Raw genomic sequence first — 14,165 nt, 5'->3', positions numbered from 1 at the left:
GATGGAGAACTGTGTATGCTGCTTTGGACTCATTGGAGAAAAAGGTGGGATGAAAATGCAGTAAGTAATTAAGCAAGCCAGGAAAACCATTTCCATTTCTCACAACAGTGCTGTTTCCCCCTTTTCCCAGCCAATTTTGAATGTCTTTGCCTGCGAGCATTTAATCAAGGTAATGGGTCACTAAGGAAGCCTAATCTAGTTACAAAATAATACTAAAAGTCAACGAGAATTCTAACTTATTTCTCCCCTATGACTCATTTGGAATGGACCGAGATCGTTGAAGTCGTATCACGGAAGTTATCTCCTTCTGAGCAGAGTGACCCTGTGCAGCTTTACTCAGAGGAAAGTACTACTGTGTTCAACAGGGCTTGCTCTGTTGAAGTAACAGTGTTAAGGCTTACAGTTTTATTGTGTTATTTCACCTGTGCTACTTGATGTCTTTCATGACTCTGTTTCTCAGCCCTGATTAGCTCTCCTAAATATGTGAGCTGTCTCTTTTGCAACGTATTGCATTTGAGTTCAGATCAAATAAGACTGATGTTCTGTCTGCGGGGATTAATTTGGAAAGAAGAAAACACCACGCATGGGTAGAGTGTGTCTTTGCAGAGGTCCTATATATTGGAAGGACTTCTGGGAGATGCCATGTGTACATCAGGCTGGGAATGGAATTTGTATCTCCCCAAAATATGGAATGCTTCATGAATTTGCGTGTCATCCTTGTGCATGCAAATTCATGAAGCGTTCCATATTTGGGGGGGGGGGGTTACAAATACCATTTCCAGCCAGGAGATTGCTTATTATTGGACACTTTTGCAGTTTAAGGTTCATGGTATCTGGAATAATGTGTACATCAGGGGCAATGAAATTTTTCAAGCCTGATGTCTGCGTTCCTTGTCTGTGCAACCCTCCAAGGGCCACGTGACTGTGGTTCACAACACAAAAATGCAACATAAAAAACATTTCAACCAGGCAAAAACACTCAGGATTAGAAGGCCTGGGGAGAATTCTGAGGGTCAGATAAAGCACTGTGGAGGACCACATCTGCATCCTGAACCATGGCCTTTCCCCAAGAGGACACCAGGAACATAGCTCTGTATGCCTGTTACATGTGCTATTCTCATAGGCATCTGGTTCCTCACTGTGAGAACACGATTTTGGGTGAGATGAGCTTAGCAGGGCTCTTCCTCTGCAATGTGTGTGTGTGTGAAATCCTCACTCAGCAATGCTTAGTGAAGTGGCCCACATTCTTCACATCCCTAGAATTACACTTGGCTCCAGCTGCAACATGAAACTTAGGAAATTACACCATGGAAAATAAACAGTTGTAACTGCGAGCATGCTAGATTTCCAGGGCAATGCTTTCTAGTCTCCCATGGGATACACAGAATAGTTTGGCCGCTGTCGCATCAGTCGGAGGGGAGAAGGAAGGAAATGTCAGGCAAAGGGAAAGCACAGAATGCAAATGTATTCTCAAGGCAAAAACATTGCCGGGGAAATGGAATTGCATCACGGGGCCATGTCGTAACCTCTTTCTCTACTAGTTAGATCCGCAGAGAGTTGCGACCACTGGCATGAAGTGTGTGAAATAAGATTGTAACAGAGTTTGGAAGGTCGCTGCCGATTCCCGAGATCCCACGCTCTAAAACATCTCTGTATCCTGTGAGACAGATGCCTTGCTATCTTCCCTTATTTGGCAATTGAAGAGCACAGGGCAAGCCACAGAACGTAACCCTTTCCTCTTGATTCTGTGCAAACTTCCCATCACGCTGAACTAGGAAAAAACTGACTCTAGCCCTCTTCAATAATAAAAATAAATATACAGATAATAACGAGCAGAATCGCAAATTTCAAGTCTGTTCAAACAAGCAGATTAGCCTATTTGCATTCCATGCCTGTTTCATATGCACCCAGTCATATTTCTGTTCTGTCCTGGAGTTTTTCGTGCAGAATGTTCTATTTTATTTTTTTAAAAAATGCATGGACAATTTCACAATTAAAGTCTACACATCCTGTAGGCATTCTTCCTCTAAAATACATTCCCCCACTCAGATACATTTGTGCACATTTTCTGGAATCGAAACTGTACCGTGTGATCGCATCTTACATGGAGATTCGGTTTCAAGGATTCAGCAGGTACGAAACTCTTGGAAGTGGCCTGTGGCTAGAAGGTGAGGAGGCAAGAAAGAGCAGGCCCAGCACTCCCAGAGCTAGCAAGTTTAGTGGGCCTTGCCCAGCAAGCAAGGCGGAGAGCTTAAAAGCTCTTTTCGCCCTTGGTAACCCAAGAGGACCCAGCATGAAACAAGCTTTTAAGCTCTCCGCCTTGTTTGCTGGACGATGCTCATTCAGTGCTCTGGCTCTGAAAACCTAGGGATGCTTTCACAGTCAAGGAGTGACCACAGCATGTGTTACAAATGCATGAAGGAGATTTCCGTTTTATCAAAACAGAACACTTGAATGTGCCTCCATCATTTCCTGGGAAATTCACAAGCTGCCCCTGCAGTTCATCTCCCAGGGTGGGAAAAGATGCAAACATTCTGCATGATGATGGAAGGAACAGGAGGCACAAGGTCCCGGGGTTTCCTTTCACACTTGCGTCAGTTACACCTGAGTTCCACTCAAGTAGGACAGATGTTGAAGAGTCCATGACAAAGAAGTTGGAAAAGGTTCTTCTGCAACACCCCACATCCACTTCTGAAATAAAGGAATAAAAGCAGGAACTTGGACTGGGGCAATTTCTTAAGACAGTAGTCTGGATCCTAATTATGCAAGAGTAATTAAAACATTAAATAGCCATAAGAGTGACAAAATAAGTGGAGGAAATCTGAGCATCTGCTTGACACTTAATATTAAGCAGGATGGAGCTTTCTCAAGGGATTTGTCTTGGCTTAAAGAAGGAAAACCTTTGATAACATCTGCATTTTTAAGAGGACAGCTGGATTACTTTGGGTTATCCTTCTGCTATGGTATGTGTCTTATGCCTGTGTGTCAGGCTTCAGGGAATCAGCTTCCTCCCCTAAGCAGAACAAAGGAAAAGGAGCCTTCTTACAAGTTTGAAACTTTAATGATCACAGCGAGAGAACAAAGAATCCATTTCCTAGGAATGGCGGTGCTCCCAATTAAGGGTTCCACCCACTTCCTCCCTAGTCACCCACGTCACTACTGCGTCTTGTAACTTGATCTCGCACCCACTGTGCTTTCTGTGCTGACACCTTATCGGCTCTTCTTGACCTTGGGCTGAGCAGATGAAGGCTTTCTGGTGACAGTGAGTCTGTTAACTCTCTCTCTCTCCCAGTTCTTCTCCCCGTTCAGTACTTCCCAGCTTCTGCCTTCCGAACTATGTCCCTCTGCAAACTGCTGTTCCAAATCTATACTGTCCTTCTGCTCCTGGGAAGATTCAGGATCCTGAGCAGGAGCAGGGGGAGGGGGAGGGGGAGGCTCCCACCATTCCTCTTCAGTGCAGCCCTCCTCAGCACGGTCCCTGACACTGTGCAATAGGGTTGGGTAAATCGGTCAGCTTCAGTTTCTTATTTTTGAAATCTTAAGTCCAGTTCATCACATTTCTGCAAAAAAACCACTCTTCATAACAATTTTCCAGCATTTTACAGCACATTTTTGCAAGAAATTTTCACTATTATAGTGCATTTTTATAGGTTACTTTCTCCATATCTGCATTTTTAGGCACACTTTCCCCCAAATACATGCATTGTTGTGCACAGGGTTCTTTTTTTGTTTATTTATTTGGAGAAGTGCCTTGCAAAATTCAGAAAAGGGCAAAGTTCAAAGGATAGCTATATTCCATTTGTGAATTCTGTCAGGAAGCGTGAATCAGGCTGGTTCTTATTAACATGTGAACCAAGTTGGATATTCACCGAGCCGAATATCTCGAGTGCACTGAAGAGAAAGTTTACTCCATATCTTCCCGTTCTGTATCAAAGAATCAGAATGGCATGAAGTTCTGCAAAGTACATTGCACAACACTCCGTCTGAATCCTGCCACAACATCACCATGCTTGACAGATCAGGTCATGTCCGGGCAGTTGTAGATTGCATTCAATATGGCTATTCATTTCTCACTATTGTTCAATTTGTATCAGACTTTGCCGGCGCTGAAGAACCTTTGGGAACCCACAAAGGTGCTGCTGTACCAATCTGAAAATTGCATTGTGAGGGGGCATGATGGAAGAGGCCAGAAAGAAGTTTTTAGTTGTTAAGAAAAGGCTGCAGCTTTATCGACATGTAGGATCTGCACAAGACTGGATGCTATTTCTGTTTATATCAGCCTCCTCACCAACTATCATGCCAGTCTGAAAAACAGCATTGCTTTGATAAAGGAGCAAATCGACCACCTGAAATTTAGCAGCCCAGTCAGATGGGTGCGGTGTAAATAATAACATTATTATGATTATGATTAGCAGACACTGAAGGCTGTTCTCTGTATCCCCTGAGTTGAGGTTTTTCCACTTTGAATCCTCCCCCCCCCCCATTTCCTCTTTGCAGAATTGAAGCTAAACTATGTTTTGCTGCATTTAGGAAGATAGAAAGCTGCCTATACTGAATCTGACCATTGGTTCATCTAGTTCAGTACTGTCCTTGCTGACCACCAGCAGCTGTCGAGGGTTTCAGAGCTACAGCCCTTCCTCATAGAAGAAAACTGACCACACGCATCTCTCATGCATTTCTGTATGTGAGCAGTGTGCTATAGTGGTTAGAGTGCCAGACTAAGACCAGAAGGTTCAAATCCCCACCCAGCCCCAAAGTTCATTGCAGGACCTTGCACCAGTCACTATTTTTCAGTCCCGCCTACCTCTCAAGGTTGCTGTGGAGATTTTTTTAAAAAAACAGGGAGAACCTTGAGCTTGGCCTCTCCCCTTGCTACTCCAGCATTTTCATTGGCCCATTCAATTGCATCCCTTGCAATTGCCAAAATGGGAGTGATAAAATAGGTTGTGCTTTTATGTAGCCCTACCCCAAATAATCAAACTGCATTCTGCACATCCTCAGAAACACTTAAAAAACAACAACTCCTTCCCAACTTCCAGTGCTGAGGCCCGGCATTTGTAAACAAGGCACTGATGTTGAGTTTTGTAGAGCCCTGGCTCTGTTTAAACCCTGAATGATCTGATGGAAAACAGAAGCTCTGGTTTGAAACATCCCTGGGGCTTTTCAGCTGGCTGTTTGGGCTTCTTCCTCTGCCACAATTCCCACTGAACAAAAAAATTGTTGAAAACAAGAGCAAAGTCTCAATTTAGATCTTCCTCACTTACATCATAGGCATCTCAAGAAAATAGAGAGATTTAGCCTCTAATATGGCATGAATGCTGTATGCAAATTATGGGATATCTGAGACTATTCTAAGACTTAGAGACAAAAACTGTTTGAATATGCAACTATGACCACATTGATCTGCCATCCATGCAGGCAGACAGAAAGCAGAATAATTCAGAGAGTGAGCTTACAATTATTAACTATTGAAATATTCGCTGTGTTTGCTGATTTGATTTATTGCTCGCCACTCACAACGATTTAAAAGACAACATTAAAAACAGTTTAAAACAGATTACTGTCGTGTGTGTGTGTGTGTGTGTGTGTGAAGGGTCAGATGCAAGGGTAAAGAGGTATAATGGATAATGGATAAAGGGTAAAGTGGGATTATGAAATTGAACCTCTATGGTGAGGGGCCACCACAGAGAATGTCCTCTCCTGGGCTCCCACCAGTTGAGCTTCGAGGGTGGTGAAACTATCAAGAGGACCCACTCGGCTGATCTGAACACCCAAGAGGGTCTGTAAGGGTGGGTGCAGTTTTTCAGATATTTAGGGCCTAAGTCATTTAGGGCTTTAAACACTAGCATGAATACCTTAAACTGAGCATGGAAATGACCTTCCAACCAATGCAGCTGTTTTAAGTATTTTCTTGATCTCCTTTGTTAATAAAGCTTTATGTTCTGAATTAATGTTCTATTTGCTTTTGAAAGACAATATATCTATATATATATCATAAAATGAAAATAATAATAATATCCCTTCCCTTAGGCGACTGAACTTTAGTTACTTTGCAACGAGCTTTTATGAAATCCAGTCAGCTGACTGGCCAATCAGCAACCCCAAAAGAGCTTCCAACGAGCTTTCAAGATTTAATTGACATCCTTAGTTTTTTCAAGCTACAGTTGCCAATGTGTATGGACTATCTATTGCTTCAAAAAGATAAGGGGGGGGGGGGAGGAGAACTTTCCAAAGGCTTCATTCCTTTCTCTAAGGGAAAGTGATTATTTCAAATGCCATCAGTGAACTCCTATGCATGTCTACTTGGAAGTTAATTCTCATTGAGTTTGAGTTCAATGGGACTTGCTTCCTGATAAGTATGTAGAGGATTGCAGCCTACATGTGGAAACTCTGTCAGGGGTCACATACTGGTGGTGGTCAAAGATGGAATCAGAAGTGGACAGGGTTGAAGCCAAAAGCAGATGGGGAGAAAGGTGGGTGTGACCACTCCTTCTCTCTCCCTCCCCCCACAACACCCTCTTTCATCTATTTCCCCATCCCCATACAAGAAATTGGGTCTAGGGCTGCATCATTCCATAGGGCCACAAATTGCCCAGCTGTGCTTTAAGTACGATGGGCATCTGTGGATGTTTTGGAGTGTCAAATTTCCTGGTTTTATTTTCAAAATCAAGCTAATACACAGAAAAGTCTTGACTGGTTCATTTACTGGGCTTTTTTGGGGGGGCGGGAGGGGAGACACATTGAAATGAATGGATCCAATGTAGTCATTTTCATTCATTTCATTGTGTCTGCTCTTCATAAAACTTGGTTGAATACAACCCATGTGTGTTTCATACTGGAAAGTGATTCCAGGCAATCAAGTGATGATTTCAGTGCTGTCATGTAGCCGATCAATATCTGGGTGGGTGATGGCATCAGAAAAGCCCATTCAGAGAGAGAGAGCATTGTTTCTTGCTCTTACTCGAAGTGAGCAAACACTTCTGCTCCCACTGGCAGAAACATTGGCCCAAAAGTCCTTTCAAACTCTCATGAAGTGGCAACCATTCATGAAGGCCACAGAGCGTGTGCCATATGATTCTGGAGTGAATAAAAGTCAAAGAGGATGTTGGGAATTAACCAGCGGTGTAGCTGATTCAGTTCTTGGGAAATCAATTGAGCGTATGATTAAGGAGAGAGTCAGAAAGAAAATGCCACTTGTATACTTTTGAACAGTTGAGGGCAAATGAGCCCAGCCTTTGTATTGTTCTTGGAAAGATAATAAACCAATGAGTGCAACAGGTGATGCCCACCTTTATTCTTAGCTCAGATCCCTGGATGTCCCATGCATTCCAAACTGAGCCTTTGCTCGTTTTTACAGCAAATGGGACAATCGGGACTTCCTCACAGCTCAGCCCTTGACTGAAACTCAGCCCACTTGACATCAGTAACAGGGTGCCTCACTTGGGCAAAATCTCACTCAGCAGAAGAGCATCTGCTTTGCATGCAGATGCTCCATGTTCAATCCCAGGCATCTTCTGGTAGGGTTAGAAGACGCTCTTGTCTGAAACCTTTGAGAGCTTCTTCCAGTCCATGTAGGCAAGACAGTGCTAAGGGCACAATGGTCTGGCCGTTTCCTATTGTGATGGCCTGGGAATCCGATTCAGAGGCTGAACCGGAGGAATCCCAGCCTGCACAGGAGTCCCCGCCTCCAGGGCTGGCTGAGCTGGGGCAGGGCCTTGATTCTGAAGCGCCTGCACCTGTGCCGGATCCTCAGGAGCAGGCACCAGGTGAATCCACTCTGGCTCTGGAGGCGATTGAGGACGCATTGCCTACAGGTGCGCCTCTCCCAGCCCTGTCAGGGGAAAGTTAGTCTCCCCCTGGGTCCAGTAACCCACCAGCCTCTCCTGAGCTGCAGAGGCTCAGGGCAGAGAGGCGGAGGGAACTGGTTTCTCCCGGGAGGAGTGCTCGCCTTAAGGCCAGGAGAGGCGGGTCACCTGGGGGCTGGGACCACCCTTGGCCTCAGAGAAGATAAAGGCCAGTCAGCCCGGTCCCAGGTTGCGGGAACAGCATCCAGTCCTGTTCCCCCAGAGTTCCTGTCCTTGCCTGGCTCCTCGCTGTGGACCCCGCTTCGCCCGTGGAGGACTGTCTGCCGACCCTCGACTCAGGTCCTGGACCTCGCCTGACAGTAACCTCCCCCCTGGACCAGCACACTTATGTTCCTTAGTCAGTGTGGTGTAGTGGTTAAGAGCAGTAGACTTGTAATCTGGTGAACCGGGTTTGCGTCTCCACTCCTCCACATGCAGCTGCTGGGTGACCTTGGGCCAGTCACACTTCTTTGAAGTCTCTCAGCCCCACTCACCTCACATAGTGTTTGTTGTGGGTGAGGAAGGGAAAGGAGATTGTTAGCTGCTTTGAGACCTCTTCGGGTAGTGATAAAGCGGGATATCAAATCCAAACTCTTCTTCTTAGCTGTATTACCTAGGAATTCAGTGTTTCTCAAACTTAGGCACCCAGTTACTGTTGGACTACAGATCCCATAATCCACAGTGAGCAGGACCAGTAGTTGGGGATGGTGGGAGTTGTAGTCCAACCACAGTTGGGGACCCAAGTTTGGGGAATGCTACCTAACAGGTGAAGGGCTGAGCTCCGTATTTTGTTCTTCAAGGGATTTTTGAAAATTGAAAGTTCTGCATATGTTAAGAATCCAAAAATGGAGAAGGAAAGCATCCTATATGCTTCCAATTACATTAGGTATGAATAATGGAATACATGCACCTTTTCCAATCTATACTGACCTTGGCCTTTTCCTGTAGATAAGCACTCATTATGATCATTTGCATATCCCATCCCATTTCAAGCCAAACACTGTCAATCAGGTGAGTTATTTGCAGAACCAGCATATCCCAACATACTTCATCTCTCATTCTCTCCCTACCTCTGGCTTTAATCTGTGAAGTGAGTACATTAAAGCCCAAATTTCTCTTTGAATCTAAAAAGAAGAGGAAGAAAACCCTTGCTCCTGCTCTCATTTGGATTCTATTTTTTTTTTTAAAAAAAGCAAGCTGAGAAATCTACAGTAGTGTTATAGGGAATCTGTGCCATCCTGATTAGAATAGATGATTTTCAGAAGGAAATTAAATTGTGGAAGAGGGATTCTGACTATGTCAGCAGTTACAGGTACAAGTGAGGTCTGCAATGAAATGTTGCAGTGCATCCTCCTTCAAAAAAGGAGTCTCATTATTCAACGTTCCAGGCAACCATTCTTTCTTAAGTGTTGGAATTTGATATATATTGCAGTGGGGTGCAGAAAATAAACAGCCTGATCAAAGACTGTTGAAAAGAAGAAGAAAGGAACTTCAAGTTTATTACTCCTGGAAAACAAAGCCATACGCAGCACAAGCCTACATGTGGCCATTGTGGAGTTTTGAGGTGAAAAAAAATAGGGCTGCCATATTTCAAAAAGTGAAAACCATGATACCCCAAAAGTTGTTGAGCTTTTGGTTTTTTTAAGGAAACCCCCCAAAGTTGTTGAGCTGCTTTCAGGCAAACCCAAAAGTTGTTGAGCAATTTTACGGTTGACTTCTCTCAGATCCAGGGCAAAGAAATTTGTATGGCAAATCTGGAAATTTGTATGGCAGCCCTAAAATAAAAGGTAGGTCTGATTCTAGGGACAAAGAAAGACTGACTGGAGAAGAAGGAAGGAAAGCCTGAGAATGCAAACTACATGGCAACATTCACAGCATTCCACCCCAATTCCACTCCACTATTCTATTTTGCGCCACTCCAGGTTTCCATTGAACACAATGGGGAAAGAGTGTAGGTTTCCTGAACCTTTTGATGGCCGTACAAAACAGGGAAGTTCTTCAGGTGAAGCTGGCTTGCATGACAGGTGGCTCTTATGGAAATCCTCTCTGTCTACGCAGCTGTTTTAGGTGTAGGTATTCCACCCTCCCTTTCATCAGGCCAATAACTTTCATTCCAATAACTTTCAAAGGAAGAACCAAACAAGCAACAGAATGTCAGATGGGTGGGTTAAAACCAATGGTTGCTTTTCACAGTGGTGCCGCAACTTGGAGATATATCAAGGCACCTCCACACTTGCTCCGAATCAGCTTCTTTCTTGTTTGGCGATCACTTGTAACCGAGTAAGATTGTCTTCCATAAACACGCTTTTAATAATGAGTCCGTAAGTGACTGTGGAGGCCAATTCTGGATCCACACATCCTTCCACAGTGGAGACATTGGTTTCTGGGCGGGAGATGATCACGGTGTGGATTTGCCAAGTGTGCCTTCCTCTTAGAATGTTTCTCCCTTGTGTCCTGAGTTCGAGTGTCTTCAAAGCCCATGACACCTTTGGTAAAGGCTGTTCTCCAACTGGAGCACTCACAGGCCAGTGTTTCCCAGTTGTCAGTGTTTATACTACATTTTTAAAGATTTGCCTTGAGAAAGTCTTTAAACCTCTTTTGTAGACTACCAGCATTATGCTTTCCATTTTAAAGTTTGGAATAGAGTAGTTGCTTTGGAAGACGATCATCTGGCATCCGCACAACATGACCAATCCAACGAAGTTGATGTTGAAGAATCATTGCTTCAGCACTGGTGATCTTTGCTTCTTCCAGTACACTGATATTACTTCGCCTGTCTTCCCAAGTGATGTGTAAAAACCTTTCCGGAGACACTGTTGATGGAATCTTTTGAGGAGTTGGAGATGGCATTTATAAGTGGTCCATGTTTCACAGCATGCACACAACCGCTGACAAACATGACATTTTTGGTTCTGAAAAGGGGTGGGGGCAGAATGGGGTGGAGCAGGGGCAGAATGGACTTGGCACATCCTGCTGACTTATGTGGCAGGAAACACATTAGCAAGGATTCCCCTGTATATGTGACAATCTACATGTATCTATATGTATATGAATCAATCAATCTATATGTATATGTATCTATCTTTATGTATCTATATGTACATACATACTTAGCTTCCTACAGATTGGAAGTTTTTCATAGGTGGAAGCAGCTGACAGGCTATTTCTTCCCCCTGAAATCTAAACCGTATCTAGTGTTGAATGAGCAGAAATCAACTCTAACCACTGATCTCCCACTCCTCCCCCCTGAAAAAGCCTCTCCAGAGGGTCAAGGAGACCTTCTGAACACTGTGCTGTGCCCACAACGAGAACTGCCTTCAGGTAAAAAGTTTCTCCACCCGACTATGGGCTATTTCCCCCTTGCACTGTAACCCAGCAAGATACACTCCCCGTTGTCCTACGAGTTCTCCTTGACTCTGGAGAGGCTGTCTTGTGGGAGCTGCAGAAGAGAGGCAGGGAAGGGGAAGATCAGTTGCCTGAGCTGCCTTCGACTTATGTGACATTGAGTGCAATCTACAGTTTAGCAAGAATGTAGGAGTAATTGACTTCGCTGATCATGTAGCTCAGCTCTCTGTTGAGCCAACTATTATCAGTTGAGGTATAAGTTATTATTCTCTCCATCTCCTCCCCAGGGGTGCATACTGATTAGGTCTAAAAGATTAGTTCAGCAAATGATAGCAAAATCAATTGTGGATTTCAGCCTGCAGAAATGTGATGGGGGTAGAGGGGAAACGAACCGAAGTTGGTTGAAACTTATTAACAAGTGAAAGAAAAAGTGAAGCATTGTGCCGTGGCATTTCTGCACACAGCCTCCTTTCTGAGAGCAATAATAACTTAGCAATTACTCATGCCTCGTAAGGTATCATTCTAGAGCTCTTTGAGACCATCTAGGCATTGGCATTCATGACCAGTGGGCTGCTTAGCATTAAGAGCAGTGCAGACTGGTAACATGTTGACTTGGCAGGGCAAGCTTGACTTTGCAAGCTTGCTGATTTCATCACATGAGGATTTGTAATGCATGTATTTAGGAACGTATGCCATCACACATGTAAAGGGTGCCATTGTTTCCTCACTAAAACCATCAGTTATTCTCTGCAGATCTATGGACGAGGGAAGGGAGTGTGAGTGTGATTTTCAGACAAGATTGACTCCATACCTCTTATTTTGAAAGGAATCCATACCACAAGACTTAAGATTTTGAATTCGTGTGCTGATTACACCTACACATCCACTGTAAACAGCTAAGCACACAAAAACCTTAAATGAGAGCAACACTTACTTCCAATTGCATGTAGTCTTCCTCTCTGCAAACAAATAACATAAACATCAATTTGCCTTTTCATTATCCAAAATACGTTTTTCTCTATATTGAAAGAACACGATGTTCTACTCAATAGACCAAAAAAACTGATCATTTCATTTGAGTCATGGTGCATCAGAGCACATCAGAATGTATTTGCAGTGATGGCTCAGGCCTCAAAATGTGAAATAATAATCTCTGCTCATGTGCAGAGTGCAGACAAATCACTATCAGTTTCTGTGATGTCAGTGTGATATCCAGACAGGCATTTTAGAATTTCACGGACAAACTCACAAAAAAGCAAGCCAGAAATATTTCCCTCCATTTCTCTGCGTTCAAGCTATTCTGAATTTAAGGTAGGGGAAGCAGACCCGCACACCTTTTCGGGAAATACTCTAGGAAAATACTCTTGACTTGCACATGGCTCAAATCAACCTCCCCCTCCCCTACACCTGAGTAGGGGGTGGTAGTTAATCTGTCATGCTCCAGCTACCATTGACACCAGCTCCCATCACTCCTAGCCAGAACCTCCTAAGGAGTGGCCTCGTTTGTGGGTGAAATTGTGGGTAACAATAATAGAATCATAGAATTGTCGTGTTGGGTCATCTAGGCCCAACCCCCTGCCATACAGGAATCATTGTCCAACATGGGGCTTGAACCCATGACCTTGTGATCAAAAGCTAGCCAAATAGAAAAATAAAATAAAAATAAAATAAAGTTCTGCAGATCCATCACTACATTTATTGCTTATGTTGTGTGGATTTGAGAGAAGCCACTGAAGAATTAACATCCACAAAGTGGAAGGGGATCCTCAAATGCTTTCATTTTATCATCTTCTGTGAGATATCCATCAACCTGAAAGCATCCCCTTCCCCCACACCAGTCTGCTGGCTGTCTTCTTAGCTGTACTTACAGCCAAGGGAGCAAGCACGTTACCTGCAGGCCGGGTGCTGGAGGCATCTGAAGAACTCACCTGAGGGCATGTCAGCACTAGCTGCTGAGAAGACGTCTGCACTGCTCTGACACATCAATAACATCGTGCGCTTGTAACTTGACAGAGGCTGTCTTCCCAAAGCTAATGTTCTTCACCTAACTCAGTGTTTCTCAAATGTTTTGGTAGCTCTGAATTAAAATCGGAGGGGTGCGACTCTCTTTGCTCAGTGGGAGAGCAAACAAGGCCTCAGGTTGCATCTCCAGGCAGGGAAGACTCCTGCCTGAAACCCTGGAGTACCACTGCCTGCCAATGCTAAAGTAGATGGATCAATGGTCTGACTGTGTTTGCGGCAGCTTCTTCTGTTCGGAGGGTATAACAATAAGAATTACCCCCCTTCAGAGGATCCCACTCTTCTTGTGTGTGTTTTATGAGTCACTAATCTGTGATCAGAAGGTCGGTGGTTCGAATCCCTGCAACGGGGTGAGCTCCCGTTGCTCTGTCCCAGCTCCTGCCAACCTAGCAGTTCGAAAGCACCTCAAAGTGCAAGTAGATAAATAGGTACTGGTATGTCAGGAAGGTAAACGGTGTTTCCGTGCACTGCTCTGGTTCGCCAGAAGCTGCTTAGTCATGCTGGCCACATGACCCAGAAGCTGTCTGCGGACAAACGCCGCTTCCCTTGGCCTATAGAGCGAGATGAGCGCCGCAACCCCAGAGTCGGTCATGACTGGACCTAATGGTCAGGGGTCCCTTTACCTTTAATCTGGAGATGCCCAGATGTTTGGGGCACACAAAGCAAGTCCTGCCCACTTTGCAGGCGTCTTCATGTGCATTTTTGTGCACTGCAAAATTCAGAGAAGGGTGCGTTTCAAAGAATAGCTAATTTTGGGCTGCTGCATTGCAGAAGAGGAGAACCTCTGGCCCTCCAAGTGTGCCTGGACTGCAACTTGGTGACTGGGCAGAGCAAGTTGGGAGTTGGAATCCAGCAACACCTGGAGAACTAGAAGTTTTAATTCCTCGGTGCATCCTTGGTTCCCTGCAGGAAAAGTGGAGCAGACAGATATTTATCAAAATGTAAACTTGGCCAATT

At 44.5% G+C, this 14,165-nt stretch overlaps 1 long non-coding RNA gene across 1 annotated transcript in view; it reads right to left on the bottom strand.

Annotated features, from left to right (window-relative positions):
* The window catches only part of LOC310659326, a 192,378-nt gene extending 183,942 nt beyond the window's left edge, over nt 1-8,436 (bottom strand). Inside the window, exon 1 of the long non-coding RNA XR_014502761.1 lies at nt 8,398-8,436. This is a non-coding gene — a long non-coding RNA (uncharacterized lncRNA). The remainder of the gene's footprint in view (nt 1-8,397) is intronic.
* Between the last annotated feature and the right edge of the window lie 5,729 nt (nt 8,437-14,165).

Source organism: Podarcis tiliguerta, assembly GCF_965153285.1.
Source record: "Podarcis tiliguerta genome assembly, chromosome: 10".
Lineage (NCBI taxonomy): Eukaryota > Metazoa > Chordata > Lepidosauria > Squamata > Lacertidae > Podarcis > Podarcis tiliguerta.
Note: the sequence above shows the minus strand (reverse complement) of the source record. Positions and strands in the feature narration are given on the sequence as shown.